At 36.6% G+C, this 23,423-nt stretch overlaps 1 protein-coding gene across 3 annotated transcripts in view; it reads right to left on the minus strand.

The window, feature by feature from the left end:
* Window positions 1–23,423, minus strand: part of LOC125914581 (disks large homolog 2) — a 780,669-nt gene that overhangs the window by 554,808 nt on the left and 202,438 nt on the right. The gene's annotated exons all lie outside the window — the stretch shown is intronic.

Raw genomic sequence — 23,423 nt, forward strand, 5'->3', positions numbered from 1 at the left:
AATCCCAGAAGTTGATATGAATCAACTTATATGAACTTCATAATTATACATCTCATTCTAATTAGATGGGGTTTAATGATATTGATGATAATTTCAGTGAAAAGTTGAGAACTACAAAAAACATGGTATTTTGGGAAGAATATTGAGTTATAAATCAGATGTGAATTCTAATCCTGATTCTGCCACTTTCCAGTTAAGTAAGTCATTTCCCACCCCCCACCCCCACTCTCGTTTCAGTTGGGTTCAGTGATGCTACAATTCTCTTTTGGCTTGAGTTCTATAAATCTAGGTTCAAGGTCAGCTCATCCTGGCATCTATCTCTACTTGCAAGTCTGGAGTTCATGTCCAAATGGAGAGGAATGACAAATTATCCTCATCTTTTCCCAACAAACGACTCTGTATGTCATTTTTATTCTCTATCAAGGTAAATTATGCCATCACCAAAAGTGGGAAGTTCTGCTGTCTTAACCACACATCCAATATGTCACTTTTTGTTTGTTTGTTTAAGGTTTTTCTCTTTATCTTCAGTTATCCTATCTAAGATCTGGCCCTTTTTGTTAATCACCAGATTCTGGGGGAAAAAATCAACTAGTCTTCTTTCCAGATTTGCTCCCATAATCCATCTTCCAGTTTATTGACAGAATGGTGTTACTGAAAACACACCTGATTGCTTTATTCTATTTATTAGTCTTTAATTGCCCTCCATTCCCCACAGATTTTCAAATATTTTGAAAATCAAAGCAAAGAGGCCCTTTCTTCAAATGAAATCTTACTAAGTAGCCATATAATGTATACTTAAGCTTTTTGTATGTAACAAAAGCAGTTTCTGTAACTTCTGCATTGGGAAGGGATAGGTATCAAGTGCAGCTTGATGAAAGGCCCTCATTTGTTACCTCTCAGAGGTCTCTGAGGAATCCAGAGTCAGGGTACTGTATATGATTGAGCTAGTTAGTACTGAGAGAAATCCAGGGGAAGCCCTTTGTTCAAGTCAAGTGAGTGCCCTGGTGCTGGTCTGGGTCTGCTAAAGTGGGTATTTTTTTTCCTAATTTACATAAAGGCTTCCTGTGGGCCAGGGGTAGTGCTACTCCTGGAACTCTGTGAAACATAAATTGAGTCCACCTGCCTTTTTGGATAAAGCCCAAAGACCTTCACATAACAAACAGGTCTTTCTACAGTCTGGTTTCTATTCACCTACTCAGCACTGTCTGTTGTATCATTAATAGTTTCTTCAAACATCATGCAAGTTCATAGTTCAGGACTGTCCATCTGCCTGAATAGGCAACTTCAGACTTTACATTTGTCTGAAAACCTTACCCATTCTAAGACTAATGCCAATTCTGAAGCAGCTTTATGGTTTAAGAGGGAATATAGAAAAACAAGCTATTAAATTTCAGTATGTTAAGTGCTATGGCAACAGCAACAGAGGATGCTGGAGGGGCACATAATGAGAGAACATTATCTGGTGTAGGAAGGCCAAGGAAAACTTCTTGGAGCAACTGAGGTAGGTGAGACCTGAAGGCCAAATAGAAGTTAGCCAGGTGAATAGAGAGAGATGTGTTCCTGGAATAGCTTAGTGGCTAGTGAGTTGAGGAGCACACATGGAGTCTTGAAGGCCTCATAAAGCATGCTTAGGAACTGGACTTGAACCTAAAGGCAATGAAAGCCGTTGTAGTGCTTAGCTAGAATAGTGTTCTAGAGCAATTTCTCCAGGTACAGTGTGGAGATTATGGAGACTTGATTATATTTTGGAGATGGAGTTGGGGTAGAATAAAGCAAGGATTGTTTTAAGATGCTATTGTATTATCCTGATAAAGTTATGGTGGCCTGGATTAAACCAGTAGCAGAGGCAATCAGGATAGAGCTAAGAGAAGAGATGAGAGGGCTATTTCAAACCTACTAAGCATGCTGATGGGTTGGATGAGGGAGGTAAGGAAAAGGAGGAAGTGTTTTATTTAAACTTTTATCTCTAACTATAAATCATGAGTCACTTGAGGAGAGTAATTCTATCTTAAATTCATTTTTATAACTTTAGTATCTAGCATTGTGCCTGGCACAGAGCTGGCAGTGAATATATGTTTGATAAATAAATGAATGAATTTTAAAATCGGGGAAGTTAGTCAATGACATCTTTGCTGCCAGTATCCATACTTTTCCTCATCCTTTCCAGTGACCTTGTCCCATGAGAATGCTGTGTCTTATGTCCTCTTGTTTCTCCTCTATAAATATAATCAACTGAAATATAATCACTGTAAGAAACAAGCTATCATTCACAAGCATATTTGCATTAAAAAAAGAACTCTGGCAAGAGGGCAAGATACAAACAAATAAAAAAAAAGCAAGTAATCAAAGATAAAATCTCAAATATTAGTTGAGAGATGTAATATAATATGCACAAACATGCACGTTCATTCAACACTTACCGAGCATCTGCTACATAGGGCCAGGTATTGTGCAGGCACTAAGGACACAGTGGTGAATGAGAAAGGTATGGATGGCCCGTGACATGGGCGTGGAGAGAAGGAGACTGACAAGGAAACCCTAAATCACATCACAAGGACAACAGCCTGTATCTCTTAAATACAAGACTAGTTCTAGCTTAACTATGTCTTCCAAACTTTAGGTTTGAAGTTTTAATTTCAAGTTTTTGTTTACTATTCTTTTTAAAAAATATTTTTAATGTTTATTTATTATTTTGAGAGAGAGAGAGAGAGAGAGAGACAGAGAGAAAGAGAGAGAATGAGCAGAGGAGGCACAGAGAGAGAGAGGGAGACACAGAATCTGAAGCAGGCTCCAGTCTCTTAGCTGTCAGCACAGAATTGGACATGGGGCTCGAACTCACCCACCATGAGATCATGACCTGACCAGAAGTCAGATGCTTTACTTACTGTGCCACCCAGGTGCCCTGCTATTCTTATGATTATTATAATTCTTGGAGCTTAATTGATGGAATGAGGAGAATTGAACCCTAAGCAAGAATTCAAGTACATTATGTGGCAAACTGCTTGCAGTCTTGCCCCTTGTTTTGAACTGCTCTTCACTTACCATGAACATAAAAGCTGTGCCTTGATGTTCCCCCATGGGGTGTGTGCAGTAACTTATGAACCAGTTGATGTTCTATATACTACTACTTACACAGAGCAAATATACATTATCTGATGGTAAGTGATTTTGGCAGTTTATAAGATGCATAAAATATTTAAGAGGAAATTGTCAGGATCTTTAAAGATTCTTAAAACTGTAAATATTAAATCTCACAGTGAGTAAATCATTGTTAAAAAGAAACAATTTTCAGCATTTGTACAGTTCAATAACAAATAAGATACATGTCTAACTTAATTCATTTGTTTTCTTATCTATTAGATTTCTCCCCACTAGAACACAAGCTCTAGGAATGAAGAACTCTGGTCTCTACTGTTCTCTTTTTTATCACCAGTGGCTGGCATTGCCCCTCACACAATAAGCCTCCACTATCCACTCAGTTTTCCTTGTTCCTTTTCTCTCCTCACCTCTAACTCCAATCCGTCAGTAGAATCAATCTAACTCCAAAATAGATCCCAACTTACCCTTGTCTCTACATTTCCACTACTACTACCCAGTCCAAGTCACCACCACTTCTACCTGGACATATTAGCTCACTGGTTCTACTCCTGTTCTTTAGAATATGTTCTCTACATAGAAGCCAGAGTAGCTGACTTTTAAATTTAGATCAGATGCTATCACTCACCCCTTGCTTAAGCCCTCCAACCTCTTCTTATACCCTGTAAAATAAAATCCAAACCCCTTACCTGTCTTACATGCCTTACCTGGCTCCCATTTCTTCCTGTGCTCTCATCTTTTCCCTGGCTCCACCTTGTCCCCTTCACTCTAGCCACACTGATTCTATTTTATTTATTTATTTATTTATTTATTTATTTATTTATTTAAGTATGTGCTTAGCTTAACTCTGCCTTGGGACACTTGATCTTAGTGTTCCTTCAACTTTGAAAGTCTTGCCTCATAGTTGCTTGGATAGCTCCTTTTTGTCATTAAGATCTTAACTCAAGTGCCATCTTCTTAGAGAAGCCTTCATTGAGCACCCAATCTAAAGTAGCCACGTAGTACTCATTCTACATCACTCTGCTTTAGTCTTTTCATAGCACTTATTACTTGTGATATTTTGTATATTTATTTATTTTCTGCCCAACAGACAAAAATGTAAGTTCCTTAGAACAGGAACCTTGTCTTGTTGACCATTTTATTCTTAATGCTTAGGACAGTGCCAAGCCCTAGCAGTCACTCAAAAAATAGTTGAATAACAAATAAATTAATGAAGGGATGAATGAATAAACAGTAGTTCTACCTAACTTGGATTGGGTTTGTCAACAATAAAATATGTATAATCTTGCTATCCAGATTTGAACTCTAGCTCAAAGACCTTCTTAAATTCAAACCCATAATTATCAGAATTATTTAGTACTGGCAAAGGCTATGAGCAATTTTCTATACAGCACATAATGCTAAATTGCTCAGAGGTAGTAATTTTTGAGGGTAGATGATTAGTGATGCTGTTTTTGAACTTTTCTAAGTTGCAATAATCAGCTGTTATTGTTTATATGATTTCATAATACCCATACCCCTCATCTCTTCCTAGGATAAATCATATTTCATAAAGTAAATTCAAATTAATTTTGTGATGAAAACTAATGACACATTTTCAGACTGGTATTATTCTGTGATCCCATAAACCAGAAATAGCACTCCCTGATTTAATGGTTGAATTGGTATGTTTGCAAATGGTATGCTTAGTCCTTATACTTGTTCTCAACTATGAAGGTCAAACTCAGAGGCTTGGGATGGCAACCAGAAGGGCTAAGGGCACCGAGTAGGGTACCTTTGCTGGCAGATATCTTCTCTCTTTCAGTAAGTGGGTTTCATTTGAATTCATAATTTTCTCTTTGAAAATACAAGTAAACCAACTGCTATCTATCATTATGCATGACTCTCCATGCAGAAAATGGGACTTATTTTAGAGCACAGGAAGACTAGGGGACTCTATGAGGGGTAATTTTATGGAAGAATTTATTGAAGGAGACCATAGCCACCAGGGCAGCAGAGAAGAGGAGCTTCCAGAAGATGAAGGAGACCAGAAAGAGACCTAAAAGCAAAACTACGCATTTTCTGGGACTCCTATGACAACAGATGTAGTAACCTCCAGAAACAGTGTTTATAAAACACTTCAACAATATTACCTGTTTTTATTCTTAAAGGCTGGAAATATGCCATGCAAATATTTCTACATTTTCAAGTGGAAAAGTTAAGGCTTAGGCAAGTTAAGTAACCTTACTCAAATTCACACAGTAGATAAAATATGGAAATAAAAATTATACATTCATCTTATGGCTGCTGGTCTTATTTCCTTGCTATTTATCACTCCTGTTTATGCTGCTGTCACTTGGTCCTTCTGTTACAACTGTCTGGCAAAACTCCAATCCTGATTGAACCCAACCCTCCATCTCCCTCATTGCCTCTTCCAGAGCAGCTGAACACTGAAGTGCTGAAGAAAATCAATGAATTACATGAATCACTATACCTTCATGATTTCCAAACACCCTGGTCAGCTTGCTATCCCTTGTTGTGTAATGATCATCCCCGACTTTTTTTTTTTTTTCTCTTCTGTCACTTCCAGCACCTAAGTTTGTTTGATACTTCCAAGAGAGAAAAAGAAACTATCTGATGAAAAGTTCCTCAATTTATGATTCCGAATTTACCTGCTTTACTACATGCAAGGCCATGTTCTTCTGTTTCTTCCTATTACAGTGGAGAAAGTTCCTTTCTGATACCAAAGGTCCATCAACTCACTTGTTTTTTTTAAAGATCTCACCTGATCATTTAATCTCTTTATATCCTGTATCCTTAAACCCTATCTCTATATCTAACCCATTCTCTGAACATTCAAAATGTTTTGGTATCTCTTATCTTTTGAAAATGTTTTCATGAACTTGATATCTTGGCTACTCTCCTCTTTCCTCTTTACAAACCAAATTTATTAAATGAGCTGTTTACATATATTCTCTATTTCTTCCTTCCCATTCTTTCTTTATTCCCATTCTTTCTTTATTCAAATCTAGTCTCCTTGCAATGCCCTTACCAAGAAAAACAGAAAATATTCCTACTAAATTCACAAGTCATCTGTTTTTGGCCAAATGTAATACAATCTCTTTAGTCCTGATTTTAGTTGATCTTACACCAGTGTTGAAGCCAGTTGCTTACTCCTTCCTTAAAATATCTTCTCCTGTTTTCTGTGACCCTCCTGCTTATTTCCCTGCCTCTCTGATCACCCCTTTTTACATCCTCATTTTAGTTCTCTTCCAATCTATAGGTTTGTATACATGGAAAACAAAAGTAAAAACATAATTATGCTCTGTTTTGCATGCTTTAAGTTGATATCTATTTTTTCATCATAAGTTTAAATAATAGCAAATGATTTAATTTCTGGCCTATTTTGAATTGTAAACTTTTATTTTCAACTGTGACATCATTACTTCAAATTTATATACTGGATTGTAAATATATACTAATTTGAAATCCATGATCACAAATTTAAAATTTAAATTTATATGCACTTTTGGAGAAGTACATTTTCTTTCTTTTTTTCCCCTTGAACTGATGCTTTCATTTCATGTCCCTCAAATTTTATCCTATTATATTCTATGTTAGAACATCTTATGTGGATCACCCTAACATACTTATATAAAACAAAAATGCATGCACACATATAAATCCTATGTTTTTTTCAAACTTCTTGTGATATAAGCCTCTAAATGTTAAAAAAAATTCTGAATTTATAATGATAATTATTAATAATAAACAATTGATGAAAATAACCTAAATAAAGGGGCTCCTGGATGGCTCAGTTGTTTGAATGTCTAATTCCTGATTGTGGCTCAGGTCACGATCCCAGCATCATGGGATCGAGCCCCTCATTGGGCTCCACATTGAACATGGAGCCTGCTTGAGATTGTCTCTGTCTCCCTCGCCTCTTGTGTGTTCTCACTCTAAAATAAAATAGTAACAACAACAACAACAACAACAACAACAACAACAAGTAAAGAAAATAACCAAAATAGATTCTGAAGTTTCAATGTACAAATCTAAAACTGATAAAAATGCAATTGTACTTGGGATTCATTTCTTGATGGAGTAAATGAAGCACTTTAAAATTACCTCATGTTTCCATTGATGAATATAAATTAATGGTAGAATAAGACAAGATTCAGTTTTCCTATTTTTCATTTCTAAGAATTTAAGTGCTGAGAAAAACTTGCTCACAAAAACAAGTAGATGGGAATGGAATGAGAACTTTGAATTCCTTTCAAGTAAAATACCTCAAATCCCTTAATCTATCATTAAAACTATTTTAATAATCTGTCAGATAACAATCCCTTTCAATTTCATTAAGAGAAAAAAATGGGAAACCACATACCTTACATAATTAATGACCCAATTATTAACTTCATTGATTAAAGTCATTGATTTCCTCATCCTGAGCAACAATATTTCAGACTGTTTCTTTATATCTAGCAGTAAAATAATACTGTTAAATTAGTAGTGAAATAGTACTAAATAGTAAATAGAGCCAAAGTACGATTGGGGATGGGTAAGACATAGACCTTTCTTTTGTAAAATAGGAAAAAAGCAATTATAAATGGAAAGGTGGTAACAAAGAATCAGTATGAAGTGGCAGGCTACTTCCTAGGTGGTTACGTTTTGTCATTCTGTACATATTCAAGGCAATCTCTTAATTCCTTGGTCTCAAAGATTCACAGTTAATGTTCCCAGCCAGATCTCTCAGAGTTTCCAATCTGTATGTTCAACTGTCTATGTGATATGTCGACTGGAATTCCCTGTAGGCATCTTAAATGTAATACTGTTCAAAATGGAACTATTAAACGTATCTTCCAACTTTGCCTCTCCACTAGCCTTTACCAATTCTCATGTTCCCTACCTCAAAGTCATTCCAATAATTCTACTAGATGGTAAACTTAATGAAAATAAGGATGCTGTGCACACAGCACATGATATGGGGTCCCAGACAGAGAAGGCACTTTTATTTTGGAGGAATACAGTTTTTTTCTCACATCCAACTCCCATTAGTCATTAAGCTTTATCAAATTTACTCCTTAAGTATATTTCAGAATCTGTCTACTTTGCTCTTTTTGTGAGCATCTTAGTCCAAACTCTTACCATTCATCACCTGAATTACTGTAATAGCTTCCTAAGCTGTTCTCCCTGCATGTACTCTTGTCAGCCGAGCCAGACCTCCACAGCAATCAGAGTAATGGTTATAGCTAACAATTTAGTTCAGCCATTGTCTCATCAAAACATTCAAAGTTTCATGATGCTTTTAGAAGGATAAGAACAAATTACTAAGGCATCAAGACTCTATCTGCCTGATTTCTCATGTGCACTTCTTTATTTTCATCTTGGGCCTGTCTTCCCTCTCTCACCAGCTCTAGTGCCAGTGGCCTCTACCCTGTTCCCCTTCAGGCCTTTGGACATGGACCTGTTCTCTCTGCCTGAAGACTGTACTCCTTCTATCTTGGCTAGCACTCACTTGTCAAGTCTCGGATTACATACCTCGTCTCTGCAAGGCTTCCACTGGATACCCTAGACTATGTTAGGTCATATGCCACTACAGCCTTTCAAGCTTATGAACGTCCTTATAATAACACTTAATTTTGGCTCTATGTTTACTGTGATAGAGTACCGAAAGCACAGATCCTGCTTTTCTTGTTTCCTGCTTTATCCCAGCTCCAAGTGTCTGATATATAGCAGAATACTCAGTAAATACTTATAAGGACAAGCAGATAACAAAAGTCTGGGAGTAAAATGGAAGGCTCAGTGTCAGTGTAATAAATATTTGCTTTACTCCTTACATTAGTCACTTCACTCAATTTCCCAACTTCAGTGAGTGTCATTGGAGTTGATGACAGTGGTTAGCAGCTCACTCAAGATCCCTCACTCCCCTACACTGAAAATCTGGAGGCTACCTCCTCCCATTCCCCACATTCATACAAAAATGGCTCTGCCCACATTCTTTTCTAACTCAGATCTGCATGTTGGGTGGCCCAATCTGAATGTCAGAGAACTGGGAATGCAAGGACATGAGTTTATGGCACATAAAGCAACTATGCTGTTCTCACACCCAGCACAACAGATTAGTCACTAGGGTACCTTCCAATGAAGCTTGAAAATATATGTAATTTTATAATAATACATACCTGGGATAATGAATATTAAAGTTCATTTATGCTTTAGCAAAGACATAAACAAAGGAACCAGCTAACAATTCCTTCTTTAATTTATTGTTTTCTGAAAGGAAGAATTGACTGTTTTTTGTTTTTGTTTTTTTTTTTTTGCCCCCTAATGGTCCTGCCTTTCTCTTTAGTAACTTACTACTAAATTACACTGTAATATTTAAAGGAGTTAATGGAGGGTAGGAATAGAAGGGAAATAATACCAACATTTTAATTAGTAACAGGTATTATAGATTATAAATTATGTCCCTGATGTCTGTGTTCTAAATACCAGACTAACTTGCATAATTCAAAATGATTTGGGCCCAAATCCTGGGTCTTTACCAATCAATTCAAGGTCACCTGAGGTTGACTTGTAAATTGTCTTAGCTCAGAGTATTACAGTGATACTGAAGCTGGATGTTAATACCTCTCCAGAAGCTTGGTTTTACCCAGTAAAAACTGTTGTTCCTAACTCATTCAGCTATAATGTAAAAGAAAACTTCTGGTCTATGATTTAAAACAAAAAACAAAACAAAACAAAACAAAACTATAATAAGGAATACTAGAGCCAGTTTTCAAACATTTCAAACCCAGAAATACGTGATAACTATGAACCTAAGAATAGTTAACCTGTTTTTTTCTAGTATCTGCCAGATTTTTAACTCCCTTCTACAAGGATGTTCACTACAATGTAATAAACAATTTAAATATCCAAAACATGGTAAAAATAAAATAATATTACACCTATATGGCATGAAACTATGCACCTATCTAAAATAATGTTTGTAAAGTATTTTTTCATGCAAGGAAATGCCTATGTTATGATAGTAAATGAAAAAGGAGGGATAAAAAGTTCAACTATATAAAAGTATGTACTGAATATGAAGGAATATAAAAAATTGATCCTTTTGGTGATAGGATCATGAATAATTCTAATTTATTTTATAAATATCTATATTTCCCAAATTTTCTATTGTAAGCATGCATTATTTCCAAATCAGAGAACTACATTATCTTCAAAATAAAAATTATTTCATCTTTACCATGTTCCTTTTATAAAGAATTGCATAATGACTAGACCTCCGATCCAATCCAATCAGCCATTTTCTGAAGAGCCTAAAGAATCTGGGTGTCACTTAGGTATGTTTGCACTTTTAACTTTTGACACTATAACTAATGGGATATTGAATGGCTCTGTGTTCATAAACTCTTAACGATATGTTCAGTTTTTCATCTGCAGATAATTGCAGTCATGTGCTGTGGAAGGAAGAACATGGATTTTGGAGGACAGACTGTTAGAATTTTGGCTTGGCCACTTGTAACTTAATCTCTTTGAGCCTACATAAACTCATGGAATAGGCTTAATAAATGGCAGCCCTTATTAGTTCCAAGTGTTTATTATGGGTAAGGGATAGTGTTAGATGTAATAGGAAACTGAACATTGAATAGGTAACATGAGATTTCAGACATATAGAAGGGTGGGATTTTAAGGTGGTTTAGAGATTCCCATGTTTTCTTTTTTCAAATCTAGTTATCAAGAAAATAACTAAGTCATCTAAAGCAAATAAATGTTCTATCATTAAGACAAAGCAAAACGTATTCTCTGTAAAATGGGGTGGAGGCCAACAGCCACTTCTAAAAAACTTAATATGAGATATCCTAAAAGCCAAGAACTCTACCAATATACATATCCTGTTCATTTTATTTTTACTGGGCCCCAAAATTCAGTAACATGTTTCCATTATTGTATCTGCCAACTAACTTTTAAGAAATTAATATCCACTAATGATCACCTCATGGGGAGTTCATAAGGCCTAGGGAAGGTGACCACTTAGGATAGACTTCCCTTCTCCCACAAGAGACATACCCTAGAATTCCTTGACTCCAGCCCACTTTAGAGTGGCTGCAGAAATCACTTTCCAAGTTCAAGTTCCTAAGGACTGATGGTATAGCCTTCGTGCACAACCTTAGACCGAAAAGCAGTGGAAGGATGACTATTTGCAGGAGATGTGGATGAAGCTTGGATGTGCAAAGTGTAGTGTCACAGACATATCCCCACCTTCCTTTTGGTACAGCATGAGCTGGCAGCAGGAAGAGAAAAGGCCAGTGAGGGGCTTCAAACTGGGGCCTGCTTGCCCTATGTGGATTTCCTGGGGCAGAACTCTGAGTCTTACATTCTAAACTCTAACCTGGTTTCCCAGCTTCCTCTGGGAAACTAAAATGTGCAGAGGTGGGTAGATGGAGGGGGTGGGAACGTGGAGGGATATCTTGTCAGTATATGTTGCCCAGCGTGGACCGCAGAGCTGGAGAAATAAACCTCACTCGGGTGACGATACATACGTCTCCATTTGACTGTTACCATATTTCCTGCATAGGAGCTAAATGAATATTAAGCAGCTCTAACATCTTAATGACTTTGGCATCTAAGTGTTAATCTAATGTGTAATAACTTGATGCTTGCAAAAGCTTACCACATTATTAGGCCTTTCCAAATAATGTAATTTGTAACTGTTCAGAAAAACTATTCTTGAAAATTACTGCTGTACTAGGAACGAGGGGTTAGTTGGAGTGCCTTGCCCACCTCACCCTAAACTATTTTGTTTTGGTCTAGATCCCAAATAGCTATTTACTAAAATCAATATCAAATATAGTTTCCGAATATTAGAATGACAACACGCCTTCTTGGGAGACTATTAGGAATAAATAATAACAAGTACTTTATCAGCATTTAAAGTTGTGACCAGCTCTTTGCTTTCAGAATGTAATAAAGATTGCGTGTTCTCAGATCTACAGATTTAATCAAAACAAAGGGTTGATTTTCTGACCATTATAACAGCATTTTGAATGTCTCAGTCAAAAAAAGTCAAACGATAAAAATTTGACTTTGAAACAGAAAATTCCCAAAGAGCTTCTATTATACTAGTTTAAGGGAGAAAGATGCTGAGATCATGAAGATTATGTACCATTCTCAAGGTCTCCCAGCAAGTTAGTGGCAGAGATCCCCAGGTCTGTCTCTGTCCTTCACTAGAGCAGTGCATCTTGTTAACTTTCAGTCTGAACTGGGTGTTTGAGTCTAGATCTACAAACAGTGCCAGAAATTGCTTTCTATAAACAAAGCAGGGACTAGAATTACATCAGAATATTTAGAGCCTCATGGAGCTAGTCTTAAGGGATGTGAACCATCACATCTATGTTTTAACAATACTATTGTTCCTTTGCCAGGATCAATAAGGTTTTTTCTTCCAAAAGTATATTTGGATAACTGAACTTTATAAAACTCAGTCTAAATTAATCGTCCTAAATTTTAAAGCACTTAGTGATTTGTTTGTGGCTTCTGAAAATAAAACCTTTATTTGTCACATAATTTTTCGGAAGTGTTGATGTTTTAGCAGCTGGCACAGAAGGTCAAATATCGGTTAGTTTTGTTAGGAAATGGAAACATGGTGTGATATTTGCCTATTTTAGAGATTACTTTGACCATACAGGCATGGAGCCCAAACCACAGGTACTCTCTCTTTGGTGAAGAGATTATTTCCTAAAAGAACTTTCCTAAATCATGGAACCTCAAATGAATTATTTCTGTATCTTGATAGCAATGTGAAGAAGTCGTGAGCTTGCTAAAACTAGAAGAAAAAAACTTCATATTTGTAAATAATAGATATTTTATGCTAGAAAATAAGGACTGGATATTTTAAGTAAAAGCTTTATTGAGATATAATCCCCATATTTTAAAATATGGATTTTTAAAGTGTACAATTCACTGATTTTTAGTATAATCATATAGTTGTACAATCATTAGCACTATCTAATTTTAAAACATTTTCATCATACCCCAAAAATCCCGTATCAGCCCCTGGCAATCATTAATCTACTTTCTACCTATATCAATTTCTCTATTCTACACTTCATAGAAATAAAAAGTGTCCAATATGTGGCCTTTGGTATCAGGCTTCCTTCACACAGAATACTGTTTTCAAGTTTCATCTATGATATGGTATGTAACAGTACTTTATTCCTTATCATGGCAGAATAATATCCCTTGCATGGGTATACCAAACTTATTTCTCTATCATTTAGTACTAGATATTTGAGTTGTTTATACTTTATGAATATTATAAAAAAGGTTTTTGTGTGGACATAAATTTCAATTCTTTTCAGATATATACTTAGGAGTAGAATTGCCATTCATGTGGTAACTGTTAACTTTTGAGGAACTGACAGACTATTTTCCAAAGTGGCTGTACCATTTTGCCTTCTTACCCACAGTGCATGGAGGTTCTGATTTCTCTGTATCCTGGCTAACATGTGTTATTATCTATCTTTTTTGATTATAGCCATTCTACTGGGTGTAAAGTGGTATCTCACTGTAGTTCTGATTTGCAGTTCCCTAATGAATAATGTTTCACATCTTTTTATGTGCTCATTTGCCATTTGTATATCTTCTTTAAAGAAATAATCTGTTCAAATTTATGGTAGGCAGAATAATCCCATTCCCTATAAAAAAGTTCAAGACCTAATATCTTAACTGGGAATGCATTGTTATAGATCAAAGAAACTTACAGATTTGATTCAATTAAGGATCTTAAGACAGGGAGATTATCTTGGATTATCTGGGTGAATCAAATGCGATCACAAGAGTTCTTATACGAAGGAGGCAGTAGTGTTAGACAAGAGATATATGATGACAAAAGCAAAGACTGGACTGATGCTCTTGGAAGATGGAGGAACGTGTTAAGAGCCATGGACCTTAAAAAGGTGGGAAAAGACAAGAAAATGGATTCTCCCAATTATCCTCTGGAGCTTCCCTGCAACACCTTGAGTTTATTTCAGTGAGTCTGATTTTGGATATCTGACCTCCAGCACTGTAATATAGTAAATTTGCATTATTTTAAGATACTAAGTTTATGATAATCTGTTAGAGCAGAAATAGGAGGGGGCGCCTGGTTGGCTCAGTGGGTTAAGCATCTGACTTTGGCTCAGGTCATGATCTCGCAGTCAGTGAGTTTGAGCCCCACATCGGGCTCTGTGCTGACAGCTCAGAGTCTGAAGCCTGCTTCAGATTCTGTCTCCTTCTCTCCCTGCCCCTCCTCCACTCATGCTCTGTCTCTCTCTCTCAAAAATAAATAAACATTAAAAAAAAAAGGAATGGGAAACTAACACAAAATTCTTTACTGATTTTTTAATTAGGTTATTTGTGTATTGTTGACATAAAATTTCTTCATACATTCTGGATACAAATCCCTTATCAAATGTACTATTACAAATATTTTTCTCATTCTATGGGTTTCTTGGTGATGTTATTTGAAGCACAAAAGTTTTTAATATTGATGAAATCCAACTTATCTGTTTTTTTTCTTAAGTTGCTTTTGTTATCATATTAAGAAACCACTGCCTAATTCAAGGTCACCCATTAATATTTACTCTTGTGATCCACATAGTGTTAATTTTTATGTGTGGTATAAGGTAGAGGTCTAACTTAATTCTTTTGCTTGTGGATAGCTAGAAGAGTTGGCACAATTTGTTTAAAAAAAAAGTGGGGGAGGTATGTTTACCATAAAACCATTTCATTTAGCCAGTTGAAGGATTTCTCTTATTAGGTTACATAACAGTTGACCAAAACAGGAAAATTGTTGGAGATGCTGTTCCAGCTATGAAAGACTATATATGGGTACCTGGTGTTCAACCAATTATGTAGCTAAAATTATTCTTGCTTAGAAATGTTCCTGTGTAGTTCTAAATTGTTGGGGACTTGTCATTACCAGTCACCATGGAACCACTTGCTAGGTGATTGTTTTTTTATTGTCTAAGCAGGTTGTCAAAATACATTCAGGGCTGATAATATTGATAAAGTCAAAGGACACAGGGATGTTGCATCTCACACCTATTTATTCCTACAGGAAGATATGAAAGGAAATAATCCATAAAAATGAGTCCACTGAGGTCTTCTTCCCCCCATATTTCTTTCTAAGGAGGGTGCTGGTATCATTTGGACTAAATAATGATGCTTTTCTTCTAATGAAGATGTTCAGGGTAACAGTTGGATTTATGTCCTGCTTTACCCCCAAAGCAATAATGAAAGAAGAGTTTATATAGTTTTGAAGACACTGAGAATCTTTGTCTTTGAAAAATGTAGCTTCGTCATAGTCATTGCATGCAATAATCAATTGGGTTATGTGGTGGTGGGAATTGATGGTGGACTTGCATGAGGTCTTAATCTGCAATCATCCAAAATCTTGAAAGTTCACTGGTACTCTAAAAATTTAGCAATCTCTTATGCAGTTTTACTCACTGGAAGTCTTCTATTTCCTTAATCTAAAAGTGGGTCTTGGGTGTAATTATGCTTGGAGGTTGCTCTCTTTCTTCTGCTTGGTGTTTTTCAATTGCACAGAAATTAAGTTTAGCTTTGTCTTTTCCACTTACAGGGTTATATGTTGTCCTCAGCTCCTGGTGATCACCATTTTTTTTTCTTTTTTTTTTTTTTTCCTTCCCTTTGCTCCTTTCTTCCCTTTCCTCTCTTTTTCTCATTTTCTTATTTTAAAATCACCAGTGAGTTAATGGATATGAATTAATGAAAAAAATCAGAGAGTAAATTACCAAATGACAGCCAAAAGGACAATGCTGTAGTTTATACACAGGAGTTGTATTCTTGAAACACTGATCCTCAACCTCTGAACTTTGGTCAATATAGTCAAACCTCAATGTGATCAATATTATTCTTTCTTGAAATCAGCACATATGTTGTCTTGGATTTTATAAAGACAAAGCCAACCTTAACAAAAAACAGACATGGAAGGAACAAATGAAGAAATGATTTAAAGAAAACTTTTTTTTTTTCGTCTTGTCTGGGAATAGGAATTATTGTGCTAAGGGCTGAGAGATTAAATTGTGTCACTTGTCAGGAAACTGGCAAGCAGCCATCCTTTCTGCCTGCTACTACATGCTGCTTTTGTGCTGTAGATGGGTTTAATAAATGCACTGTTGTGTAAAATGTCATTGCTGCATCGCCAAACGGTGGCTGTCATGTGATAGTTCTTCCCTAGGATGACAGATCAATATTGGTCTGCAGCAATCCAGGGACTTGAAGCCACACAAAGGGCATCTTTATGGTTCAGAAACAAAAGTAGAAATAAAAATCATTCCCCAAAGCATGGAGATATATTTATTTTTCTCTGGAAGAAAACTTAACGTTCTTTCTAAAATATTCTTACTTTAAAGATAAGTAATGTTATCCAATTTGAATCACTACTTCTAGAAGAAAAAATACAAATGACTAATAACATTTTTGAAAAGTTCAATCTTACTGTTAACTGTCAAATAAATGCAAAGTAAAGCAAGCAAATATACCATTGTTTGCCTTGGCAAACAGCCCAGAATTATATATGTGTAAGCGCATACAATACCAACAACATATCATAAAATAGGCCTTCTTCAATGTTGCTGGTAGAAGTAAAATTTAGTACAATCTCTCTGGAAAGAAATTTAGCAATATGTGTCAAAATTCTTTAAAATGCTCATAAGTTTTTGGTCCTGAAATTCTACTAGAAATACATCCTAAGGAAAGTATAAAAAACAAGGTCAACAATGTCTTCTAAAAGATCTCCAGTTGTTTAAAATGCTGAGAAACTGAAAATCAATTCTTAATAATGTGCATGGTAAATATATTATTAAATAGAAATTAAAATATTTGTAAAGGTTTTTAAAAATTATCTAGGGAGAGGTTTATGAAAGAAGGTTATGTGAAGTTAAATGCTAAATATATAGAGCATGATCTGAACAAAATTAAAAAAAAAACAAAACACAAAAAAAACCCCAGAAATAAATGTATAAAACATGTTAACAGTAATTTACTTTGTGTTGTGTAAAAGTGAGTGTGCTGTTTTAATTTTTGTCTACTCTTCTGCATTTTATACATATTCCACAAAGGACAGCAATCTTATCCATAAACACATATACACTATAAGTTATATTTAAAAAGAAATTGCATGGGGAAAAGATCATTGTCCACAGAAATTAATCTAAACCACTACATGCTCTCTTGCATTGCCTCTTAACTTAGCTCTCATTCCCCATTTTCCCCATAGCTCTGACTCTCTCCCTCTCACTCCAGCTCAGAGGCACATCTCCAGCCATCAGAGGAAACACATTTCTGCTGTCTCTTCCCTTGGGGGACTGGTTTCTTCCCCATTTCTGATCTCCATTCATCCCTTGTTTCTCATTGTGCCTTTTGCCTCTTTCCTCCAGGGGTGGGAAGAGCCTGAGGCAAGCTATGAGGCCTGATCAGTGTTTCTGGAGTTCAGAGTGGGGTCGTGCTGGCAGAGGCCTGCAATGGGCAAGCCACTCTGCAGCCCTGCCACAAGGGAATTTCAGAGTCCAGAATTCCCTAGCATTCCTATCAGTTTTCTATTGCTGTGTAATAAATTACCACAACTTTTGAAGTTGAAAACAACATACATTTATTATCTCAGGCTCCAGTGGGTCAGGAGTCTGAGTACACCTTAGTGAAGTCATTCGCTCTGGGTCCCCCAAGGCTGCAGTCAAGGTGTCAAGGTCTGCTTTGTTTATTTTGTCATCTGGATGTCATCCCTTTCAGGACCATGGGGTTCTCTTCCAGGCTCATGTATCTATTGTCAGAATTCAGCCATATTCCTGAAATCGTCCTTTTTGCTAGCTATAGGCCAGGGACCACTCTCAACTCCTATCAGCTGCCCTCAGTTACTTGCCACATGACCTCTTCCAAAGATCCTCTTACAACATGGAATTTTCTTTGTCCAGGTGGCAGTACAGTCTCTTGGCTCATATAATGAGGTCAGGCAGACATGATATAATCTCTCTTTTGATTACTTCAAAGTCAACTGATTAGGGGCCTCAATTACATTTGTGAAATCTCTTCTGTCACATACAGCAGTATTATCATGGAAGTGAAATCCCATCATACTCACAGATTCTGCCCACACTCAAGGGGAAGCGACTACATAGGATGCGGGTCACTGGGAGTTATTTTAGACTTCTACCATAAGTGTTCCTTACTGGATGTCACAGACTTATGGCTCAAGTTCAGGATGCCGTTAAATGGCTGGCTTGGCAGAACGAGCTGTGTTGAGGACCTTGAATTTTACATGATTCCTTCACATTCAATGTTTCATTTAATCCTTACTACAGCTTCCTGAGATCTATGTTCCTATCTCCAATTTATCAGTAAGGGAACTGGAGCACAGAGAGCTTAAAAAGATCCCCATGGTCACACAGCTAGAAAGGCAGAACTTGAAACCCAGGTCCTCCAACTCCAAATAGTATGTTCTTTCTCCTACATCTCTCTTCTGGGGTAACCCCTGAGACCTGAGCTCAATTTGGAGTATAATCTCACAAGGCAGAGAATCACCTCTTATTTCATCTGTGTCTCAAGCCTGCACACTCACTTCATCTTGAGTGTGACTGAGCTCATGCAGGAAGATTTTGTAACCATGAACCTAGAATTCCTAGAATGATGTATATGTTAGTGTTCCATTGCTCCTTAGATGATTACCAAAAATTTAACAGCATAAAACAACATGCATTTATTAGCTCACTCTTTTCATAGATCAAAAGTCTGGTGCAGTGTGGCTGGAATGCTCAGGTTCTCACAGGCTGAAATCCAGATATCAGCCCACCAACAGTCTCATCTGGGGGCTTAGGGACTTTTTCCAAGCTCACATGGTCGTTGTAGGACTCCGTTTCTTGCAAGTGTGGAACAGAAGTCCCTGCTTCCTTGTTGGCTGTCCACTTGAAGACCCTCTGCTTCTAGAGGCCACTCACATTCTTTCTCACATGGCCTCCTCCCTCTGTCTTGCAACCGGCAACAGTCTCAAGTACTTCACCCATTTTGAATCTCTGACTTTTGCCAATGGTCAGAGAAAGTTCTCCACTTTTAAAACTAATGATTAGATCAGGCTCACTTGAATACTCTCCCTATATTAAGGTCAACTGTGCCATATAACATAACATAATGATAGGAGTGATATGATAGTCACAGGCTCTATGGATTACGGTGTGGAATGCTGAGGAGTGGCATTTTCAGAACGTTACCTCCTACAGTGTATCTTTAAGTGTCTCCCCTTTCTCCTGAGAATAACTTAGAATGTAAAGCCATGGACATTGGAGCCAGACTTCCTGGGTTCAAATTCCGGCTCCAACATTTCCTAGCCATGCAATATTGTGCAAGTTACTCAATCTCTCAGTTCTTTGATTTAATTCTCTGAAAAATGGCGGTAATAAAAGTGTGGGTTTCAATGAGTTGTTGTACACTTTAAATGAGTTAATGTGCCAGAAGAGTACTTAGCACACTGAAGCACTATGTGGGTCTTTGCTATTATTATTGTTGATATGATTATAATATATCCACTAATGTAGAATCTAGATTTCTACTCTTCGAGGAGCAGACCCATTACTGCACTTTTCTCTATGCCACCTTCTCTATAAGTTTTAGTGTTATTTGTTAAAAATATAATTCATAATATGGAAAAACACACTTAAAAATAGTGTTTAACTCACATGAAAGAACAAAGATTTTTCAAATAAAAGATAATCACGTTTAGTTTGTAAACTTATTTTTTAAGTGGGGGAAACATAGCAGATTCAGTTGACTATATTATAAACTCAAGAACAGAAATATAGAAACTTTTTTGGTACCATACTTGTTTCTAAATGGGCTCTAATTCCATGTAATAACTAGGAACAAAAGGAGTACAAGCAGATGGGAATAGGAAGTTTAGGGAAAGATGTGGAAGCTGAAAAGAGACTGAAAGAAATACAGAAGGAATGAGATGAAAGGGAATAGAAAACCAATGAGAAAGAGAAAAAAAAACAGGCAAGAGCAGAGGAAAGACCACTGAGAGATAGAGAGGGCAGGTAAGGAAAAGGGGGAGACACTGATAAAATTTATTGGGCATCTAATATATGTCTGACTTAGCTAGGGACATGGGTTTTCTCACTGAATCCACAGAACAACTCAATGGAGTCAGTATTATTGTCATCATTTTACAGAAAAGAAAACAGTGACTGAAAGAGTCTAATTTTCCAAGACCAATTATGTTAGTATACAGATTAGAACCTACATCTTCCCAGAGCTCATTGTAACATGCTGCTCTCTTGTCCAAAGGACTAATGGTGAGATTGAAAGTATTCATCACAGCTTGTTGGTCCATCTCTGAACAGTGTGCCTGTTAGGTGGGCTTGGGTGTTACTATCCCTTAACACTACCTTATGGTGTTAATTACTTGAGTCAAAACATTTGGATTCTATTTAAAGTAGAGCTTCCAAAGATTTATACCTCAGGATAAGTCATCCTACTGAGCCTCAGTTTCCTCTGTAAAATAAAGGCTTTGAAATAAATAGATTGCCAAATTCTAAAAATCTACACTTAATGTCATGCTGCCAGGTTTCAATCAATTATTCTTGATCTCTTAGATGTCTCCCGGACATTCCAATTCAGGGCAGGAAGCAGTAAGGGGGGAAACAATCTCCGTGGGAGTAGCAAGGATTTATCGAAGTGAAATAGAGATCCAATCAATAGCGGTCTTCACATAGCAAAAGGCTGCAATGTGGATTGGAGAGTAGGTATTTTTAGTTGCTCAAGTTAGGACCACTATTCAGTTTTCCAAGTTGTTTACTACACAACCTTAAGAGGCAGTATTTACATATGCAGTCATAGGCTGTAGCCCTGGCTCCAGGAAGCCAGAACAAGACCCATGGGTAGAGGACAGAATAAAAAAAAATGTGACTCAATAGAAAAATAACAAACTTTGTAATGTTTAGATTTGCCCCTTAACATTGTGAAAAATTTTGCCTTTAGGAGTTTCTATGAAGGAACCACATGAGGTAGAAGATTCTACTCTTGAATTAGAACTTAAGAGAGTACATAAGTGATATTCAGGATTAATTTTTGGATGTATTCAAAGCTAGCTTGATGATCATCCGAGTTGTGAAGACTTAATTTCATGAGTTGATATTATGGCCAAATAATGGTATCTACCTCATATGGCTGCTGCAAGTATAAAGATGACTGCATATATTCATATTCCTTTCTTAATTTCTTTCTTTCTTTCTTTCTTTCTTTCTTTCTTTCTTCCTTCCTTCCTTCCTTCCTTCCTTCCTCCTTTCCTTCTTTCTTTCATCTATCTTTTGATCTATCATCTATTTATCTATCTTAGCACAATTCCCCACACATAATAAAATCTCAACAAATTTTAGCTAGCATTATGATTATTCTATTTACAATTATTCAATGCTGCTTCTAGCAGAATTTCCTTTTACCTCTGCAGGCATGAGATTGCTCCCTATATTTGCAGTCAAACAGTGGTAGCACGGTCACTTTTCATTCCTAACAGTGGGGATAGGCACTCAACATAAAGTCTATTGTATCCCAAACCTTAGAGTCAGAATTTGGCTAAGAGATGGAAATTCCCCTATTTCTAGGCAGAGTAGTATGAGATAATGGTTGTGGGCTATCAATTTCAGAACCATCTTCCAACAACTCTGTTCTTAAACTTTGAAAATGGCACTTCACCAGCATCCAGTATTAGCAAACCCAGTCCCCACTATGACTCATGAGAATTACACAGTATCTATTTCAAATTGTTCACTCTGTAGCATGGATATTTCTGTACTCTGAAATTAATCTCATCAATTCAGCCTGAAAATTCTATTGTCAAAAAGCATGTGTTTCCTGTGGGAGTGTCACTCATGTTTTTTTGTCTTGAAAGGAGATGCAGATGCACCTGAAAAAAAAAAAAAGCCTGTGATTCTCTTCCACAAGCTGTCGTAAGTAATCACTGCATTGAAACAAGCGAATAGGAAACAGAGTGTCCTTGGCTGCTTTATAAGAAAAATAGTAAACTAGCTTACTTATGTTTAATGAGAAAAACAGACAAGGAAAGGCTACATGGCTTACATGTATGATACTTAGGTCACAGTCCTCATTGTGGCCCCATGCAAGCTAAAGTCATTCTTTTTTTTTTTTTTTAATTTTTTCAACATTTATTTATTTTTGAGAGAAAGAGACAGAATGGGAGTGGGAAAGGAGCAGAGAGAGAGGGAGGCACAGAATCCGAAGCAGGATCCAGGCTCTGAGCTGTCAGCACAGAGCCCAGTGTGGGGTTCAAACTCACAAACCATGAGATCATGACCTGAACCAAAGTCAGACACTTAACTGACTGAGCCACCCAAGTGCCCCATAAGCTAAAGTCGTTCTTACCTATAAGACTTTGCTTGTGCTACCTTCTCTCCCCCTACTCATTAGTTTAACTTCTTTTTCCATCTCCTTTAATGAATTCATTAATTCAAAAACTCACTCATTCACTCAGCAAGAATTTGTTGGTTCACTTCTATATGTAACTTCTTGGCCTGAGGGAATTCACAGTCTAGTAGAAGCATAAAATTAACACTGGGATATGTTTTTCTCCCAAGGGAAATCTCTTTTAATTGTTCCAATCTACAATGCCTGTTAGCTAGTGCTTTGATCTCTGATAGAATTTTATATTATTTACTGATTGTCCTGTGTGCCTCTTAGTTGCCCAAATAATCTTCGGTTCTTTAAAGAGCAAGGGTCCTGATTCAAACAGCTATTAGTCTATTCTGTGCATTATGTGACTCCACTCCATCTGCCTACTCAAGCTCACCTTGTGGTCCTCATCCAGTCAACCTCATCCAGTTGGCTTCTCTCTTGGTTGGGATAACTTGTTCTTTCTCCTTCTATGTTCTAATTCAGATTTGTGGGGTTAGTGAAATCTTAATTAGTTTTAGACCCAGAATAGAATCTTCCTATGGAATAGTTTTAGATTCTCTGTTCAAACTCCTACAGAAAGCCCTTATAAATGGACTAAAAAAAATAAATCTATGAATACATACAGTGTCTATACCATTGCCCTATCTGCTAATACTACTTACAGTATATTGTTTTCTATACATTTTATTATTTGCTCATCAGCTCTGAGTATTCTTCCTTCCAACTAAACTGAAGGCCCCATGGAACAAGAGATTTATCTGCATACCCTCCTCATGGTGCCATGCTGAATGTTGAATGTAGTGCCCTTCAACAAACACAAATTAAATACTAGTTGAAATTTAGTAAGTAATAAGAAATCTGCAAAGTCATTACAGAAAGCTTGCTTT

Source organism: Panthera uncia, chromosome D1, assembly GCF_023721935.1.
Source record: "Panthera uncia isolate 11264 chromosome D1, Puncia_PCG_1.0, whole genome shotgun sequence".
Classification (NCBI taxonomy): domain Eukaryota; kingdom Metazoa; phylum Chordata; class Mammalia; order Carnivora; family Felidae; genus Panthera; species Panthera uncia.